General features: G+C 62.4%; 1 long non-coding RNA gene across 1 annotated transcript in view; it reads right to left on the reverse strand.

Moving 5' to 3' along the window:
- Positions 1-810: 810 nt before the first annotated feature.
- The window catches only part of LOC128911527 (uncharacterized), a 64,582-nt gene continuing 45,710 nt past the window's right edge, over positions 811-19,682 (reverse strand). Inside the window, exons 2-3 of the long non-coding RNA XR_008467110.1 lie at positions 2,838-2,931; positions 811-1,278 (exon numbers count right to left, since the gene is read on the reverse strand). This is a non-coding gene — a long non-coding RNA (uncharacterized LOC128911527). The remainder of the gene's footprint in view (positions 1,279-2,837; positions 2,932-19,682) is intronic.

Below are 19,682 nucleotides of genomic sequence, written 5' to 3' on the forward strand. Positions count from 1 at the left end.
TCATTCATAATAGATATACACAGCTGTTCTTATCATTCATATTCAAATTCCACACGCATCTTTAGCAGTTATTACTCCTGCCTCAAAACGAAAAAAAGGAAAAAAAAAAAAAAAAAAGCCACGTGGAAGATTTAAATAAAACCCCAAAACCAACCTGCCTTGGGGGGTGAATCCTCCCACGCCTGTGTCCGAGCTCGGGTCCTCGCGCTGGAGTCCAGCCTCGGGGCCGGAGAGGAGCCGCTGCCAGCCCGGGCTGGACGTTCAGGGACTTATTTGAAGTTCTTTGTCGTCTGGACCCGTCTGCCGGGGTCCCGCTGCCCCGGGAGCCAGGTGCCCGCTTGGGGCTCACCCTGTGCCGCCGCTGCCGGCACCCAGCGGCAAGGGCTTCCCCCGGCGGCGCTCTGCACGCCCGGGAGGAGTGGGCGAACCCGAACTGCTCACACTGCCCTGGGCCAGCACAGGGAAACGTCTCCGAATTCCATGGGTTTACACTAAAAAAGTAAAAATAATAATCATGTCTTTATTTTATTTAGTCTTTTAAAAAAGTTTCTCTGCTCACGTTCTGGAAGATTTTTCCCGTAAAGCTTATCCCTGGACTCCAGGCTAAGGAACAACAAAAAAGAGACATTTAAATGTGGGTATCTCACCGAACACTGGCATCTTTAAACCGTGCTTCTTGATCCCCAGAGGTTGCTCTCACAGACAAATCTAGTGCTGCTGAGTAAAGCTCATTAGTCAGAGCCAGCTGCTAGAACGAGCAGCAGGGACACAGATAGCGCAGATACTTCAAGTGTTGTCACTAGGCTTCAGAGTTAATCCTGCTGAGAAGTTCCCCTCTTAAGTCCGAGCTGCTCTTCTGCACATCCAGGGGGGCTAGAGATGCTGCTGTGGATTCTCAGGATTATTAGGGGATGGCTGAGACTCCGTCCCTCTGCCAGTGGACGTGCCACACGTGGTACCTTCTCTGGGGGGAGCAGGAGCAGCAGTGGGGGCACCGGCCTGCTGCCGCGGTCCCTGACCCTCCTCCTCCTCACCTTTGCCATCCTGTGGCAGGGACGAGGTCACGGAGGGTCCCACCCCGGTCCCAGGGCCAGGAGGGGGGTGACGCGCCCCGCGGAGCAGCATGCCGCTGACATATTTACATTCCAGCGTAAATTGGCTTCTCCCTTCGTCTCCCCCGCGTCCTGTCCCCGTCCTCTCCTGCTGCGCGTTCCCTCGGCCACCGCAGCCCCTCCGTCTGGTTGAAATATCCTGTGATGGGGAGCTCGTGTCTTCCAGCTGCAGGAGAAGGGGAGCATCCGCCTGGGGACAGGGGACAACTCGAGCACGGCCAGCCAGGGCCCCCGGGCCGGTGCCCCCTGTCCCAGCATGGTCCTTAGTGCCCGGGGGGTGCCCCGGTACCAGCACCTGCCCCCTGCTCTCAGCCCAAAGCCACGTCGTCCCCATCACACGGGACACAGGTTTAGCACCCGACCAGGGACATGGGGACACGTCTCACGGGACATCACCCCCACGGACGTGTCCCAGCTCACGTGGCCCCGCTGGGTGCTTGGGTGCCCGCGAGACACGAAGGAGGGCGTCCTCCCGAGGCCGAAGGACCCGCTCCGGGCTGCGGGAGGGGGGCCGGAGGAGTGGAAAGCCAGCTCACCCAGCCGTCTTTCATTTCACGAGCAAACACACAAAGACCTGGAAGCAATAAATCCAGAGCCTGGACTGCAAACCCAAACACGGCTGCAGCTCCCCCTTGGAACGGGGGAGCGAGAGGAAGAGGACGGCCACAAAGCCAGCCGGGGAGCACAGGCACCGTGTCCCCTCCTGCAGCCACCCCTGGCAGCGGGGCTGCCTGCTGAGCAACCGGGATGCTTTAAAGGGACCCTAGCAGGGTGCTCCGGCCAAAAATATGCCCCAAAAGCGGTCCTTTTGGGCTGTCACTCCCAGCGCCTGAGGGATGCGCAGAGCATCCTCGGCACCAGCCTGGATTGGCAGGTCCTGGGGAGAACAGCCATCCCTCATCCCCCCGGGGGTGCAGAGGGTGCGGGGGGAGGACGCACACCCTCCAGGTCTACGGCATCCCCGCGCCCCACGCACGAGGTGTCGGCAGCCAGAGCCCCCCCGGGCCGTGGGTGCTGTGCCGGCGGGGGCCCGGCTGCTGCCCCGGCACGGGGCTGCCCCGGGGGGTGCTGCCGTAGGACGGGGCTGCCCCGAGCTGCTCTGCCTGCGCGGGGGCACCCGGACAGGCGGCCCCCGGCACGGGTGCTGCCTGCCCGGGGGTGCAGAGCGGGATGGGATGGGCGGGACGACTCCTCACGGAAAAACATCCGGGAGCTGCCGGACCCCGCTGCTGCAGCTCCTGCCGGGTCTCCCCAGCCCGGTTATCTCCTCCCCCGCTGCCAACGCCCCCCTTCCCGCTCCCCGCCTTGCTCCGGGGACCCAGCTGGCTGTTGCTGCAGAGACCCTCGGGCTCACCCCCGCCTGCCCGTGTGGCACAGCCAGCCATCGGGATTGTCCCCCAGGCCATGGGGATTGTCCCCCAAGCCAACACTGCTCACTTTAGGAAGCCCCGATCCCCGTGCAGGAGGGGACATCCCCCCCCAGAGCCTTGGGGACCCCCACTGACAGCGGGCTGGAGACCCAGGGAGGAGGAGGAGGAGGAGGATGGAGAGGTGACAGCACGGCCGATGGGCAACACAAGCCCAACACGAGCCATTAGTGGTATCCCTGGCCAAGCCCCCACCTCCCCATGGCCACCCCACGGTAGTCCCGGCCGTCCCCCGTCCCTGCCGGGTGCGAGGGCGGGCTGAGCACCCACCGGCCCCCGCCCCCAGGACCCCGCTCACCTGGCTGCCAGCCCGCCCGGGGCCGCGGGCATCTCCCCTCGCAGCCGCAGCGTCGGACGGAGCTGCCTTCTCCTTCCAGCGCCTGGGCAAACTGCTATGTGTGAAACACAGGTGAAAACATCAAATCAAGTGGATGAGTCAGAGGAGAAGTTCAAAAAAGGGGAGCGTGGGGCGGGGGGGAGAAGCAGGATCTCCGTCTCCCCTCCCACCTGCCAGGGGAGCCGGCAGCGGCCTCCCCGGCTCGCAGCCCATCACCGCTTCAAAGCGGGCGCAGATCGGATCTGGCAGCCAGAGACGCACCGAGCAAGCGCTTAGCGGGAACGGAGATGGCTCCCGATAAGCCAACGTGTGAACTCCCAGGTTTAAATTAACTAATGACTTCAGATGCTGCCGATAGTCTGCAGGGGATGGGGAGGAGTGATTTATGGGGGAAGATTAAGCAGACTAATTAGGCCAGCCTCACCGCTTAGGAGTTCCCAGCCAGGCTGGGGGCTGTGCCAGGGAGGACCCAGCCGGGTGGGAAGGGGTGAGGAGCACCCCCCAGCCCCCCGGCGGCCTCCATCCCCGGGGAGCATCCCTGCCGCCCGCAGGAGCTGGGGGGATCCCGTCACGTCCCCCGCCTCCCCCACAGCTGCCCATGCTGGGTGCAAACACGGGATGCTCGTGGGGTCCTTCCCCTGCGTGCCCTGCGCCTCCCCAGCCAGCACGGGCCCCCCCCCGGCCCCTGCTCAGCCCCCACCGGGCTGCTTTATGGCCACCATGAATTACAGCCCGGCTCCCAACCCAAGCTAAACGCCTCTCGTCTCCTCGCCGCTTTTCCTATTAGCGGATCATTTTTATTGCTCCCAGACAGCCGTCTGCTGCTAAAGCGCGAAGCCAGGGCACGCGCGTGGCTCGGCGCTGCCCCGCGCGTACCTGCTGCCGGGGCTCGGCGGAGAGCGCGAGGCCAACGCGACCTGTACCGAGGCCCTTCCCAACCCCAGTTACGTACAGCCGCGAGAGCCAGCGATTTCCAGTGTCTGGCCAAGCGCTGAGCTCAGCCCCACGCTGCACCGACTCACTGCTCTCACGTGTAACAAGTTGCCGTGGCCTCAGCCAGGAGAGCTTTTTATCACGTTATGGGAAAGCACTTGCAGTTCCCTTTTCCAGGAGCCCTGGAGAGAATAAAAAGGCCTCCTCAGGCTTCAAAGGGGGAGGATTTTCATTGCCTCCCGGGGCGAGAACAAAGCACTATTGAGCATGGCCAACGGTGGTTGTCTCTGCCCCTCAATGTGCATCAAGCGTCCTGTCCTTGGGGCTCGGCGGTGGCACGGAGGGTCGAGTGCACGGGGAACTGCCACTGTGCGTGAATGGAGACGGGTTCGTCCTGCTCTCGGGCTGAACCGGGAGCGCTCCGAGATGGGTTTCCCCCCTTGAATCACCCAGGTTTCGCCACCAGCTGCCGGGGTGGCCACGGGCAAGGCAGGAGGAGCGCTGGTGGCCTGACTCAGGGCTGGCATCACCTCGCCACCCACCCGGTACCTGCAGACAGAGGGCTGCTGCCGCAGTGAGTAATGCGGCTTTCAGCAGCAATTGTGTGCATGACTGTGTAAATAACACAGTTAGAGGTACCATGAAACCAGCTGTTTTCATGTTAAAATGGAAATTTAATAGAGTGACAAGCGGGAGCTGCGGGGGATGCAGCGCGGGCTGCCTCCAGGAGCCGCAGTTAACGCCGGGCGTGAGCTGCCCGCCGTGCCCGAGGCTCAGCCCCGGCGTGACGCTCGCCCGGAGCAGCGCAGGGGAGCGCGGGGGGGTCCTGCCCTCACCCCGCGGTGCCCACGGGGAGCCGCAGCCCTGCGTTCAGCCCGCCACCGTGATACGCCAGGGACAGACGGGCAGTCGGGGACGTTTCCCAGACCCCTTCAGAGAAACAGAAGTCCCTTGTCACCGCTATCGGCGCGGGGCTGCTGGCCCTTCCCCTGCCCACGCCGGGTCTAGGATGGGATGCCTGGAGCCCTCCGTCACCAGTGTCATCGCTGGAAATGGGGCTTCGGGGGGAGGAACTGCTGCTGCCCCGTGGCCCCTTCTCTCCCCCATGCAATGCAAAGCGCCAGGCAGAGGGGGGCTGCGGGGCTCCGGTGATCCCCCCCCCTCCCCACATCCCATGCTGCCTGCCCACGCTCCGGTCCCACCGCCTCACCCCAGTTCCCTGGGAAACAAAAGGCCTTCACGTTCGTGGGGACCCAGAAGCAGGAAAGTTTGCATGGAAAGGAAAAAGAAAAATAATAGAAAAGGAGTAAAGATCTGAGAGGAAACAGCCTGCGCCCTCCTGCACTGCTAACGCCGCGCTGCTGCAGCCGCCTGTGACCCGCTCGAGCAATGCACAACGTCATTCGCAAGCAATTACTCACCGCACAATATTTTTGTTTCCCCAAACCATTAATGAATTATTTAGGCATCTCTCATGGTTACACAGAGGACGATCAACCGCTGCTCACCCCGAGCCGCCGGTGGGGGCTGCCTCAGCGCCTGCCAGGGAGCAGCTTTTGGGAAAAGCATCCCCGTGCCCGTGACGCCCTGCGTGCCCGAGCGCAGGCACAGCACCGCGGAGCTCACCGCCGCGCTGCCAACCGGGCAAAATACCGCCGGGTCTCCCCACAAAGGCTGTCCCGTCAGGAGCAGGAGCTTTTTTCCCGAGCTGGAAGAGCCAAGTTCACCTGCTCCATCCCCGCCGCCTCCCCCAGCCCTTTCCTCCCCACTCCTCCGCCTCCCTGCGACGTGCTCCAGCCACCTGCCTGCTGCCAACAGCACCGAGAAATGCGGCGCTGATTTGTAAGGCGCGAAGGTAATCCGCCGCTGGAACGAACCCCCACGGCAAGTCACGGTGCTAAGCTAACCTTGGCTATCTGCTGGCCAACACGGGGCCGGGACCTCTACAAGCTGGGGAGAATGAGGAGAAAGCCCAGACGGAGAGCGCTGGCCGCTGCTTCTGCAGCCCCGGGACCTCCCCAGGGTAACGCTGACCCCCCGACAAAACGGCCCCCGCCAGCAGGTCGAGGAGTCTCATCGGCTCAGCCCAGCTCCCTGAAGCCAGGCACTGCCGGGCACCCTGCGCTAGGGCTAGTGGGAGCGAGCCCAGGGCTCCTGAAGCCAGGCAAGCCCCGGGCGGGGAGGTTTTCCCAACTACTCCAAGACGCACCTTTAATCCTGAAGGTAAATGCACCGAACATGGAGCAACGCGGGAGTAAAAGCACTCGCCAAGAAAACTTCAGAGGGACACGAGTCCTTTCCTAAAATCACCCTTCCCTGTTGGAAAGGCAGACGGCAAGGAGGGACTAGGTTGGAACAGGCTGCCCAGAGAAGCTGTAGCTGCCCCATCCCTGGAGGGGTTCAAGGCCAGGTTGGACGGGGCTTGGAGCAACCTGGGCTGGTGGGAGGTGTCCCTGCCCAGGGCAGGGGGTGCCACTGGGTGGCCTTTAAGGTCCCTTCCCACCCAAACCATTCCATGGTTCTGTGATCCTATGACTAATGCTGCTCCAGCACCGGGCAATGCTCCAGAGCGCCGGAGCTCCGGCTTGCCTGGTGCCTGGTCGCTGGAGGATGTGGGAGCTGATGGGAGAACTGGGGAGGTGGTGGCAGCCTGTCGCGGGGAGGCTGCAGGGCTCTGCCCGCAGCTCAGGGAGAAGGCTGCCTTCGAAAGCCAAAATCGCCAGAGAGAGCTGGAAGCCCCGCTCCCAGCTCCCCCCTTCCCCTCGGAACAGCCAGTTGCCGGTGCTGGGGGGGACGCTGGCCCCGCGGAATGACAGAGGAGCCCCCGGCGCTTCCAGCTCATCCGTAAAACCTCACCGTCCCTTCCCTCCCTCGCTCCTCCCCGCGCGCTCACGCCGGCTTTACAACCTCCGCCGCAAACTCGTCTTCAGGCTCGTCCTGGCCGGGCTCCAGCCTGCGCGGAGGCCCTGGTGGGGGTCAGCCTCGCCGGCCACCGAGGACCCCCCCCACCGGCGAGGCCAGCATCCCTCCCAGCGGCCCCCAGCCCGCTTGGCCACGGGTCTCTCCCCACACTTTGCCCTCTCCCCCTTCCCCAGCTCAGCCCCCTGCGCGGCTTCAATTACCAGCAAAGGCTCCCAGCCCCCCACCGCCGCCCGCTGGGGTGAAGCCCCCGCTCGCTCGCAGCCCACCACAACACCCTTCTGGCACCTGGGGACCATCCCCAGCCCCCCCTGCTTCCAGCTCCTGTTCGCCTCCAAACCCTCCTGCTCACCTAATGTCCTCTGTCCCCCCCCAGCACCTGGCAGTGCCTCCTCCTGTCCCAGTCCCCACGGGGACACACAGGCTATTCCGAGACAAACACTTTCCTTTTGGAGGCCTTTCCTGGTGTTCCCTGCCCCAGGGCAGCCCCCGCGACCGCTCCGCCAGCCCCGCAGCCCCTCGCTCCTGCAAGGGCAGCGCCCATGGGGGGAGCCCCATGCCCAGGGGCACCCCAGCACCCCAGGAGCCTGGATCGCTCCTGGCCCGAGGCACCCAGGGGGTCTTTTACCTTACGAATGAGTTCCCCTGTGCCGAGGGATGGGGCAGAAGGAGCCGAGGGGGCAGGTAAGGACGGAGCAGGGACCCACGCGAGCCTGAGCCCGGGTACCGGTGCCTGGGCGCTGTGATTTCTACGGGACAGCCCCCTCCCCGGGGAAAGCACCCAGCCTGCTCTGGCTGAATTTGGCAGAGGACCTCGCCTGGGCTCGATGCTTTGGGCAATCAGACCTTCTCCACAAAGCACGGCCCCCCCCTCGCTGGTCCCGCTGATGTCTCAGTGATGAAAGCCCAGATGAGACCCCGAGGGAGGGACCCCCCGTGAGCGAGAGGGTGTTCGCAGACATCGCCGCAGCTCCGGCTTCCCCTCCCTCGTCCCCAGCCCCGCTGCGCATCATGTGCCGCTCGCCTGCAGTGGGGCCTCCAACCAGAGAAACACTCGCTTTTTTGTCGGGGCTGGTCTCCTCGTGTTTATTTGCCTTTGCCGCGCGAGCAATTTCCCCTTCCCACCCACCCGGGGAGCGGCGGCCCGTGGCTGTGTCAAACGCGGCCGTGGGGATGGGGCCAGCCCTTCCCGCACCGGCACAGCCCGGCAGGGACAAGCGGCCGTATCTCATCCGCCGGCATGCCGCACGCCGCCGCGCCTGCAGGAAACATATGTCACCGGTTAAACAGATCGTGAAAGCTTCAATCACTTCCTTATGGCGGAGCCGGGCTGAATTCGTACCAACAGGCAGCATCCCCTGCACCCTTTCCCGGGAGCGGGAACAGCCCTCGCCCCCACAGGGTGCTCCCCTTGCCCCATGGAGATGGGGCAGCCCCATGGGGGCCTGTGAAACACCCTCCAGAAAGACAAACCGGTTTCTTGTCGGCACCTTGTTACCTCCCCTCTGCTGCAAACCTGCCCGGCGGGGAGCTCGGGGACGGGCAAAACCTCGCCCAAAGGCAGGGTCCATCCCCAGCCCCCCCGGAGCCCAGTGACAGCCTTGCTGGTCCCCAGCCCTCGCTGTGCCCTGGGGCAGCCTCGCGGCAGCGCGGCACATCGCGGGGCAGGGGCTGCACACGGAGGAAGGGACCCCCCAGCTCTGCCCCTCCCCGAGGAGCTTCATGCAAAGCTTTCTCGGGCCGTCTCCCAGGGATGGGCAGCATCTCCCGGAGCAATCTGCTCCCCACGGACATCAATCACACGCTCTCTCCTGCTCCGCTGACGGGGTTATGAAAGCTCCCAGTGCCAATAAAGCAGGCGGCCGCGGCCGCCCCCGCTCCGTCCCCCGCAGCAGGGTGCGGGGCTGCCCGGGCAGGGTCCCTCCTCCCGCAGACGCGGGTAGGTGTTGGTGAGACGATGCATCATCGCAGCGTCTCCACCACTACGCTCGGCTTTCTCCCGTGGGCTGGAAGTTGCTGTTTTTGGAGGCAAGGCGAGCAGGAAAAAGCTCACGTGGGCTTCGGTGATGAGCCTGGCGGCTGCCAGCATCCCAGCCCAGCAGCGGGGAGAAGCTGGCGGGCCCGGCCAGCCTGGCCACGGGTGCCGTTGTGATGGCAGACCACGTGCCAAGGAGCTTCCCGGCTTCTCTGCTGCCACCCTGCCTTGCCCAGGGGTGCCTGGCCCCCCCGCCTCCCCCCAGCCTCTGGCCGCCTCCGCAGCACCACTCCCCCGGATGGGACGGAACAGAGCACTCGACGATAACATCTTCCTGATGTGCCCGAAACGGCGGCCAACATCCCAGGCCTTTCCTGGGATTGCGTTTCAGTGAAATCCCCGTGCCCTCACGAAAGGGCAGAGCAAGACAACGGTGCTATTTCCGCAGATGCAAACACCCCCGGAGACCCCTGCGCGCTCGGGGCACTGGAGAGGAGGGCAGGGAGGCTGGTGTCACGCCTGCGCGGCTCCCGCCTCCCCGAGCTCTGCTCACCGAGATGTCACCTCCAGTGACAGCCGGTTGGCTTGGGACCGCTCTCCTGCCTCCCTGCTCGGAAGCAGCATCGGTCCCGGCGCTGTGCCGCCCAGCGCAGCGCCCGCTCCTCAGCTCCGGGATCGCCTTTGCTCCGCTCTCCCTCCATCTCTTCTCTGCACAGACGCTTTCCTTGGCTGCTCCCTCCCTCCTGCCTGCGAAGGACGAGGACCAGATCCCTGCTGGTCTCGCCGGCGGGATGCGCCCGGTGCTTCTGCCCCAGGACCGCGCGCTGCGATGGCAGCCCCGGTTCTGTGGGTATTGGCAAATCCAGCCGGAGCGGTGCCTCCCGCCAGCTCATTAGCGACGGGAGTACGTAACAGAAGCCTCCCTGCCCACCCCTGCCAGCCGCCTCCGCCATGCTCTCCTCCCTCGCCCGATTTCTAACACACGTGGCAGCCAGCCGGTCCCCGGCACGGCCGGAGCCTCGCCTGAGCCACGGCAGCCACCACGGCCCTGCCAGATCCGTCCCAGGCAGGAGGCAGGGCGGCTGCAGCCCCTTCCCCTCCCACCCCCAAATCCTGGGGCTGGGGGTTGCCCCCCACCTGCTGCTCCGCTGGCAGCAGCGTGCAGCCCGCGGCCGGCCGTGCCCCGCGGCAGGGAGGGTTTGGTGAAGATCACGCAAAAAGGCACAAGACTGTTCACGTGGCCGGTTCCTGCCCCCCTCGACTGGTGCTCCCGAGGAACACACCCTCACCCCAGTTCATTGGCTCCCTTTTATTCCTGGCGCCCGGGAGCCATCTCCCCGCCATGGCACCTCTTCCCTCTGGGGGTCGAGTGCCCGGCTCCACAGGGAATTTGTACAAATTAAACTAATTTGAAGGGGAAGAAGAGACGCAGACCCGCTGCGCGCACACACCGCGTTACGTGCTCTACGACCTGCTCGCACCCCGCGGCTCCTCACGGCTGTAAACGACTCCCATCGCCGGTTCCCAGCCTGCGTCTCCCAAAGCCTTTCCGGGCCGGACCCTCCATCCCTCCCCATCCGCCCACAGCTCCCGGCCCTGGGATTTACCAACACTTAAAAATATTTTACGCATCCCTGTAAAATCACACACACATTTAAAGCCAGTTAAGGCCTGAATTATGTTTTAAGATGTTGTCCAATTTGTAAGCGCCATAAAAACCTGAAATAAGTTATCTTAGGAATAACCGCAGGGAAATTACAGCCGGGGCTCGCAGCCGCGGGGGCCGTGACCCGGGCGCGCGAGCGAACAGCTCTCCCGGTGAGTCACGCAGCCGCGAGCGGGAGGACGCCGGGGCTTTCGGGGGCTGTATTTTAGCCATCAAATGTGCTGTGGCCCCGGGCAGCTGCAGAGCAATGGCTACGCGGCCTCCCGCCGCGAGAGCCTGGTGTGGCCCCGAGCACGTGCCTGTCACGGGCAGAGCTGAGCGACCCTGCACAGGGAACCCCAGGGGTGCCAGGGATGAGGGATGGGATGGGGAGCCCGAGGAGGTGGGTACCAGGACCCCCTGCTGCCCTGGACCTGGTTGGGAGGGTGGAGGGAAACAGAGCTTGGACCAACAGGAGTTTTCCCCTAAAATACTACCCAGAGTCATCCACGCAGGGGGGGACCCTGCCCACGCAGCCCGTTCCTGCCCCCAGCCATACCAGGGCTGTCTCACGCTTTGCCTTTAGACAGGGGCTGGTGAAGGGGCCGTAGACCCTCAGCGGCACCAAGCACCAGGCAGCAAACAGGGTGGCTGCCCCCTCCCCAGTCTCATATTCAGCTCTGCGAGGGACAACCACCATCTCCCCCACCTTCCTGCCTCTCCAGCGAGCAGAAGCACCCTGCTGTATTTGGATTTTTCTCTGAAGTCCCCTTGTTTTTGCTGCCAGGTTCCCGGGAGGGAGAGGCGCCTCGGAGCAGGATGCTCCTCCTCGGTACGGGGAGACCTTGCTGGGCTCCCGGCCACCCCGAGAGCCTCCCGCGGGGCATCTGGGCTTTCCACCACCTCCACGCAGGCTTTGGACACCGCGGAGGTGTGCAGGATCACGAAATGAAACCACTCTGAGAAAGACGTGGAGGAGGGCCCGGCCCCGGTGCAGCCGCCGCCTTCCCCGCGTTCCGCACCCTCCATCTGTCTCCAATGCGGGGCAGGAGCCCGGCCTGGAAACCCGCTGATTCTTTCCAGAGCTGCAAAATGAAGCTTTTTCATCCCAAGGACGCGGGCTGCTCTGCACGCCGCCCTCCTGCCTCCCTAAACTCCGACCAGATTTCACGCCCAGCCTTCAAAGGGAAGGAGCCGGAGCAGCATCCCCAGCCCACAGCACCGCGGGGACCGGCCGGCTGAGCCCCCCGGCGCTCCTGGGGGGATCCTGGGGGCCACCAGTCCCCCGGGGCAGGGCGGCAGGTTCCCATGGCAGAAAGGTGTTGAGGAAGGCGGCCCCAGCAGGCTGCGGCTCAGGCGCTGGCAGGGAATCAGAGAGCCCAGGTCTGTTTTGCTGCCAGGTTATCAGTGGATCCATCAAGCGATGCCTTGGAGACGCCAAATCTATCAGCTCTCCCATATGGATGCCATCCACGCCGAGCCATTTCCTGCCTAATCGGTATCAGCCCCACTCCTCCCTCCCCAAAAATCGCTCTTTACAGCCTGCTGCAACGCCACAAATATTTTTACAGCAGGTAAAGAAAGGCAGGGAGCGCATCCCCCCCCCGGCCCGAGCCTCCCCCGGGGCGTGCGCTGTGCACCGTCACCGCACCAACGGGGATGCGGGTGAGGAAGACATCCCCGGGGGCTGACTCTGCTTCACCCTCTGAACTTTCCCCGTGGCTCTGCAAACACCCCGGTGGGCGCCAAAGGCCCGGCAGGTCCCCAGGAAGGGGGAGGCAGGTGCGAGGGGCTGGACGGGCCCCCCCGGCTGCCAGGGCAGAGCCTCGGCCAGGGTGTGCCTTATTTACCGGCAGAGAGGAGCGTACCTTGCAAAGGCTCCTGCGCCTGATAGCCTGGGATTGTTTTGGCTTTCATGTGGTCTCTAATGAAAGGGAGTCTGGAGCAGATGCAGATTTGAAAGAAAAGAGGAGGAGGAGGAAATTTCTAAGCATAGGGTTTCGGTTCCCCTGCCTATAAACAGTGCTGACAGCGAGAGGCGGCGGCGATAAACACCCAGATAAGGGCCCAGCTAGACAGGTAATCTGGCACAAAAGGTTTGTCTGGAGAAGCTTAGGCAGAAGTCGCCACACGCTGTTTAAAAAGCACAAAACCTCGAGCCCTGGCCGGGGCGGGCGGCCGCCCCCGGGGATTCCCCCGGCTGCCGGGGCGGGGGTACCCCCACGGCGGGGTTGGGGGTTCTCCTGCCCGGCCGCTGCCCAGGGCTCCCAGCGAAGGCGCTCGGCGTTCCCCCCACCGCCCCAAAGCCACCTCGCTTCCCCCTCCCCTGAGCTGTCGCACGTTCTGAGAGTTAAATGTCTTCACCAAGGCGTGCGCTATTCGGGGAAATAATTCCTCTTCCTGTTTAAAGATTCATGGATAGTGGTGTTGGAGAGAAAAAACAGCGGTTTTCCCTTCCTTGTGGTCAGAAATCACCGCGGGGCAGGATCGTTTCTGATAACGATAAATAACGTCTCAGCCCCGGGATCATCCGGCTGGCGGTGCCGTTCCCAGGCTCCCAGGGAAAAGAAGCATAAATCCCGAAGCCTTGAATAAAGAGCATAAACGCTTTAAGGCAGGAGCAGCACGTATAAATTGTGCAGAACTTTATAAAAGCCGCAGAAAATACAGCCCTGCCGCGCGAGCGGCGTAAAACCTTGCACAAGAGCCGGGTGATTCAGGGGAGCCGCGCGGCGTGAATCAGGCGGCAGCGGGAGAAACAGGTTTCTGCCCCCAGCCTTTAGCGCGGAGACAGCCTGGCTTCGGCCGGGATCTTATCGGCCCCATCCTCCTCCCTCGTCACCGCTGCCTGACTCGACTTGCCAGCATCGGCGTGCCGGCATCGCCGGGGCAGGCAAAGGCATCGCCGGGGAGCCCAGGAGGGCTCCTTCGTAAGCTGCCGGTGCCGAGCAGCCGCGGCAGAGAGAGGCCTGTTATTTTCGGGTGGCAACAACGAAGGATTTCTACAAAGAGCGACGCCGAAGGAGCGGGGATCATAGGAGCCCGGCCAGCCCAGAGCTGCCGGAGCTGAAAGGGAAACACCCAAAGGCTCCGAGGGCTCTCGCTCGCCCGGCGAGCCGGCTGCCAACGAAAAACCTGGCGAAGGAAACGGCCCGCTCTCCGGCAGGCGGGGGGGAGACGCGTCTCGCTTTAAGGCTCCGAGGATTGAATCGGCGGTTAGCGATGAAGCCGAATTTTGAAACCCGTAAATTAACAAAGTAAGAGGGGGGCGAGCTGTCCCGGCTTCCTGAAAGGAAGTTGGTGCCTCTGATGTGCGAGGATGCTTTCTCCCATCCTCAGGAGGGCGAAGTAAGGAGAACTACTTGACACAATGCGTTTGGGGTTTCAAAGCTCTTTGACAAGGTCCCTTACGAGAGGCTATTAAGGGAATTAAATGCTTGCAAAGCAAACGGAAAACGTAACTCTAATGGTTGGAAACGCAGAGGTAGAACAGCGTATATTAATGAGGGCTACCTTCCAGCAGGCCACGGTACTCACGGGGAGGCTCCCCAATTTTTTGTGTTAACACCGGTGGTTAAAGCAACGCCTTAACGAGCTGGAAAAGGAGAATGAAAAATGTCATGAGAAAAAATCTGGCAGAGGACCCAAATTGCACAGAGCGTTCAGAACAAGAGAAGACTACGGGGAACTTCAAAAGGCCCGAAGAGAGCTTGATGGATGGGCCAGTCAATGGCGGATGAAATCCAAAGTAGACAAATGCATAGTCATGCACGCTGCGAGGAACAGGCCCCACTAATTCAAACAAAATGTTAAAGCGCAAAGGAGCGGGAGAGATAACAGGGGAAACGCTCCCGTGCCAATACCCCCATCGAGAGCACCCCCTCACCGGGGACGCCCCGCTCAGCCCTGGGGGCTCCACCACGCGTAACGGCGCTTTTAAGCCCCGCTTTCCCCTGGCAGGAGCCTGGGGGGACCCTGCCCATCCTTAGCACCGGGATCGGTGCAGGCGGAGAAGGTCCATCAGGTGAGAGGGGGCATCTCCTCCAGCAGGATCTGCTCAACAAGACCCTGCTTTTGAGGGCTGGGATTGCCCGCGGAGCGACCTCCCCAGAGCCCAGCCCGGCATTTATCCGGCCAAATAACACCCCAAGAGCAAGGTAAGGGGAATCCTCTCTCTGCCCTCCCCAGGGATCCGTTGTCCCAGAGGGTGGCCGATGGCCGCTCTGAAGCAGCCCGGGAAGGTGGGAAGTCCCACACGGAGCCCCGGTCCAAGGGAATCAGCCAGTCTCGGAACATCCACGCCGTGCCCGGCCCCGATGCCATCTCTCTCCTGGGACAGAGCGAGTCGCCGGTTTGCTCAGCTGGGGGTGGTCTCGGCTCCCCACTTCGCCCCCTCCTCCCCGGCACTGCCGAGACCAGCGCGGAGGGGCCAGGGCTGGGCTTCGTCAGGTCCCACCAGCGGGCGCCGGGCAGCGAGAAACACCTACGGTGCCCTCGAAAGGGGTGCAGGTGTTGAGGGGTGGTCGCTGGGGGTGTACGGCCGGGCAGGGGACCTGGGGGCAGATGCCAGCAGGGTCCCACGGGGTGCCCCGGGGGGGTCCTTTGGCGCTGGAGAGATGCCCAGTTTCAGTTGGGGCTTTGCTTGGACGCCTGGACAGCCCAGCCCCAGCACTGACTTTGGGGTTCCCCATTGCGGGCTGGGACGATGCTGTGAATACACGAAACCGAACCCGGCTGGGCAGCCGGGGGCGAGCAGGGACCCCAGGAGGAGCAGACAGGGAAGATGTGGTGGGACCGATGCCGAGGAGGTGCCGTGTGCCCGGCGAGGAGCTGGCACGGGGAAGGGAGAGCTCGGCCCCGCCGGGGAAAGCGAGCAAAGACGCCCAAAGGGCCCCGACAGGTTTCTCCCGGCCATTCACAGCTTCGTCAATGGCTACTTTTCTGCAAATAAATTCAATATTTATTTCCAACAAGTGGCTGGCAGGAGGTAGAGGAAGGAAAGACACTTATTGAATAATTGCGCAACCCTCAAGAAAAGCCATAAATTACCCAGCTCTATCTGTCACTATAATTTCCAGCCGAAGTCCTAATGAATCTTTCCCAACAATAGTGTAGGGACAGGTCTGAAAATGTATTGAACCGTTTAAGCACTTGGGTAAGCAAAGCGGAGGCATTAATAACCACCGCGAGACATCCCACACCGCGGCGGGGACCCGGCATCTCGGCTGCCCTCGCGCCACCGCCTCTGCCGCAGCCCTCCCTGCCCAGCCCAAAAGAGCCACCGGAGGCTTAAATAGTTCGAAGGCTTTTTTGATAATTATAGGCAAGAAAACCCGACGTCAGAAAGGCACCTCTAATGGAAACGGGTGCCCAAGGTGCGGCTGCGCATGGGCAGGAGAGAGGCGGCAGCTCTGCTGGTTGGCCCCGCGGCTGCGGTCCACAAAGCGGCAGAGGACGGCAGGGTTGTCACACAGGGAACCCTGTCTCACCTGCAGGCTTCGGTCCAGCACATCTGTGTAAGGGCAGAGAAAGAGATACAGGCCATTTTTTGCCAGACAACGACAAAGAAAATACAGTAGAAATTACTTCCGTGAACCGCTTCTCCAAGAAGCGTTTCCTAATTCAAACACATCCTTCTGCCTTTTGTCCTCAAGCTCTTCCAGCAACCAGCGTAAGAGAAGGTGAAAAAAAAAATAAATAATAAAAATAAAGTACTCGATCAGGATGGGCAAACCCCAGCTCCCCCCAGGTTTACACCCACCCCTCCAGCACCCCAGCGCCCACCCCCGCTGGGGGGACCAGAACCTCCCTCTCCCAGTCAATCCCAGTCCGGAGCTGCCCGGCACTGGGCTGCGTGTGCGGCCATGCTCCGAAGCCCCCGTGACGCCGTACGCTTTCACTGCGCGTTGCACTTTTGCTCTTCAAATGCTATTCCCACAGTGGGGATTTACTGCTGGGGGGGGGGGGGGGGGGGTCACAGGGCGGCCCCCGCCGCGTATCACACGACGCCATCTCCACGGCCCTGCGCGGCGCGTACCGCACCCCCGTCTCTCTGACACCTGAGCGCTCCACAAGCGCTAAGGGATTTACGCCCAGAACTCCAGCTGCAGCGGGGCAGGGTTATTGCTCCAGTTCGCGGAGGGGGAACACGACGCAGCGGGGCTTGCCCAAACCCACGGCAAAAATGCGCAGCGAAGGAGGGTTCTTGTCTCTGGGATTAGCGTCCTAATACTGAACCCGGCTCGGACTCCCCCTTCCCATGAAGGGCCTTCCTCCACGGGGATTTCGGCTGCGGTTGCCAGTCCAGCCCCACCGGAGGTTTAAACACAGAGGGACGTACCCCGGCCCCACTGCCGCCGGACCCGGGGGGCTGGGGAAGGGCGTCCCACGGGAGACCGCCGCCTCCCGGGAGCCGACAGATTAACGTCTCAACTGGGCTTGGCCTGACATTTCCATCTGGTTTGACAAACTAAACATTTGAGTTTGCAAATGTCAAAGTATTTCCATCAAAAAAAACGTCGGTGGCGAAGTCTGACATTTCTTAATCTTTTTTTTTTTTTGTTGTTGTTGTTGTTCCCATTCTGTGAACATTTTTGATACTTCAACTTTGTCTTGATTTGAGAGGGAAAACACACTGTAATTTTTGACCAGTTTAAGCAACTGCGTATTTTTACCCTAAGCCTTTAGCCAGGTCCTGCGGGCTATTCCTGCTGGGAACAGACCTTGCCGCTGGCCCCAGGCGGTCCCTGCACGAGCCCCAGTTATTTACAGAGGGGTCCAGAGTCAGGCAGCCCCGAGCGTGGCAGAACCCAGCGGCTGAAGTTCCCTGGCTCCAGGCTCCGAGCTGCATCCAACCAGCCCTTCACCTCCAGCCTCTTGCTCAGCACTTCCCGGGGATCACGCCGAGCTCCGTCCCCGGGGCTCCGGGCAAGGGGCTTCCCACCGCCACAGTGGAAGGAGGAGCAGGAAAGTCAATGCGGAAGAGCACGTATCGCGCAGAAATCTATAGTCAGCTGCATTTTGATACGGTCCCCAAAGTACATAATTATGCAGCTCGGATTTCTCCCTGCTCCTTGTTCCAGAGATAGCTCACCCGGAATCTTTATCAGGCCTTCGGGCTTTGCAGACATAAAGGAGACGTTGGGCTCCTGCGTCTCCCCAGCGGGACGGGAGGGCAGCGGCGGGAGGGCGACGTGCTGCTCTTGTCAGTCTGCAGAAGGCGGTGTCGGGGAGCCGGTGTCTCGGAGCACACAACACCTAGAGCCATGGCCGCCTTCCCTGCGGTGCCAGGCTACGCCGGGGAGGGACGGTGCAGAGCCAAGAGGCAGCCACAGCCAGGCAGGAACAGGCTCCCGAGGGGGTCTTAGAGGGATTTGGGAGAGGGAGAGCCTGCCCGAACGTTGCGTCACAGCACCAGCTAATTGCCAAGATTAACAGGCTCCGACAAGTGAAGGATGAGCACCCGAAGCACGAAGTGTCGAGTGAGATGCGAGCGTCACCCAGGGAGCCAAGCGGGGCCGGTGGGGAGGGGGCAGAGCTGCGTGGGAGCCGCTGGCCATTCCCGGGGACGGATGGCCGGCTGTCCCCGCGGCATGCTGGGGAGGGCGGCTTCGGGCCGCAGGGCTCCCGGCGGGCAGAGGTAAGGAAGCACAGCGGGGAGGGCAGCCACGCGCCCCCGCCCCAGGGGTTTGTGTATGGAGGGTTTCCCAAAGACGGGGCTGGGGACGGGCAGCGGCTCTGCCAAGATGCCCCCGGGTGTTGCTCATAGCGCATCCCCACTGCCGCCTCCCAAGAAAGGCGCATAAGCGGTACCCGCAGTGAGGAGCCGACGAGCTAACCGCAGCCCCGGGGGGAGCGGGCGGCGGGGCGCAGGCGGGTGCCTGCTTGGGAAGCCAGGGCCAGCTGCAAGCAAAACAGATAAAAGCAGCCAGCTCTGACGCCTCGCCGGGCCAGGGACGTGTTAACTGCGCAGCGGGGAGAGCGGCCAGGTGCCTGCACGAGCTGCACGGCTTACGAGATGGATGAACACCCTGGCCGGGAGAACGTGTCGGTGTTTGAATGGAGTGAGGACGGACATGGAGGTATTCCAGCTTCGGCAGAAACACCTGGGATCGCGTGCCTGGCACAAGGCAGGGGCTGAGGGTGGTGGCATGGATGATGGAGGAGATGAACGGCCTACGGGAGGGGGCAAGGAACGCCACCGCTGCCTCTGCGACGAGGCGGGTGAAGAGGGACGGCCGGGGCAAGAAGGGCAGAAGCAGGTTTGCAGCAAGATGCTGGCGCGGGGAGGGAGGAGGTGGACGGGAGCCGCCAGGGAGCACGGGGCAGGTCCCGGAGCACACACCGGCCTCACGGTGACAAAGCTGACAGCAATGGGATCCACGGGAAAAGCTGAGATACAGAAGGAAAAGCCAAAGGAGAAGCTGCAGGCAGTGTCTGCTGCCCCGAACAGCCCCGCACCGCCGGGCTCCACACGTGGACGCCCAGAGCCCTGCCAGCCTGGGGCTCCCCCCTTAAACCCCACCAAAAGAGGGGAGAGGGACGTGTCTGCGCTTGGCTCAGAGGCAGGGGGCCGTGGAGGAGGAAGAGGAGGAGGAGGAGGATGTGACCTGCCAAATCCCGGAGGAAGTGGGAGCAAAGCCTGGCTTCCCCAGCGGCGTGCCGCAGGGCGCCCCCTCCTCCTTAGGAGCACGTCCCCGGAAACCTGGTTTGGGGCAGGCGCGATTCACGGGCTAGAGGGAGATAAACTTCTAACAACTGTTATTTGCAAACATATCATTCAGCCAGCCCCGTTTCTAGGTTACACAGCTGACAATTTTGTAATGCAGAAAGAGAAAAAAGATCAAAACCAGCCGACATGTCAAGGAACATAAGCCACAGAAGACAAAACACAGGGGAGAAGAAAAAAAAAAAAAAAAAAAAAGACCCGTTTTCAAAGAGGAAAGAGAAAGAAAACATTAAACCATGGGGTGCCCAGAGATCTCCACCAGAACCAGGCCCGTCTCCATCTCTAGCAGGGCTGGGGAAGTGATGAAAACTTGCAAGAGTGTTTGGGGTGGGTTAATGGAGGGCGGCGAATGCGGCGTGAGGCGCGAGAGGGACCCGGCCCCACCGGTGCGGGGCGAGGGGAGCTGCCGAGCCCGCGCGGGGATGCCGGGGGTGGCTCCTGCACAAGAAACGCTCCAAATGCGGCCCAGCTGGGAAGGAAAACGCCGGAACATCACCGCAGATATTCCCCCAAACGCGCCCAGGCATCGTGCATCAGCATTCGAAAACCAAATAAAACATTATAGAATATATAAAGGGTGGGAGAGAAAATACTATTGTATAAACC

Source organism: Rissa tridactyla, chromosome 6, assembly GCF_028500815.1.
Source record: "Rissa tridactyla isolate bRisTri1 chromosome 6, bRisTri1.patW.cur.20221130, whole genome shotgun sequence".
NCBI classification, from domain to species: Eukaryota; Metazoa; Chordata; class Aves; order Charadriiformes; family Laridae; genus Rissa; species Rissa tridactyla.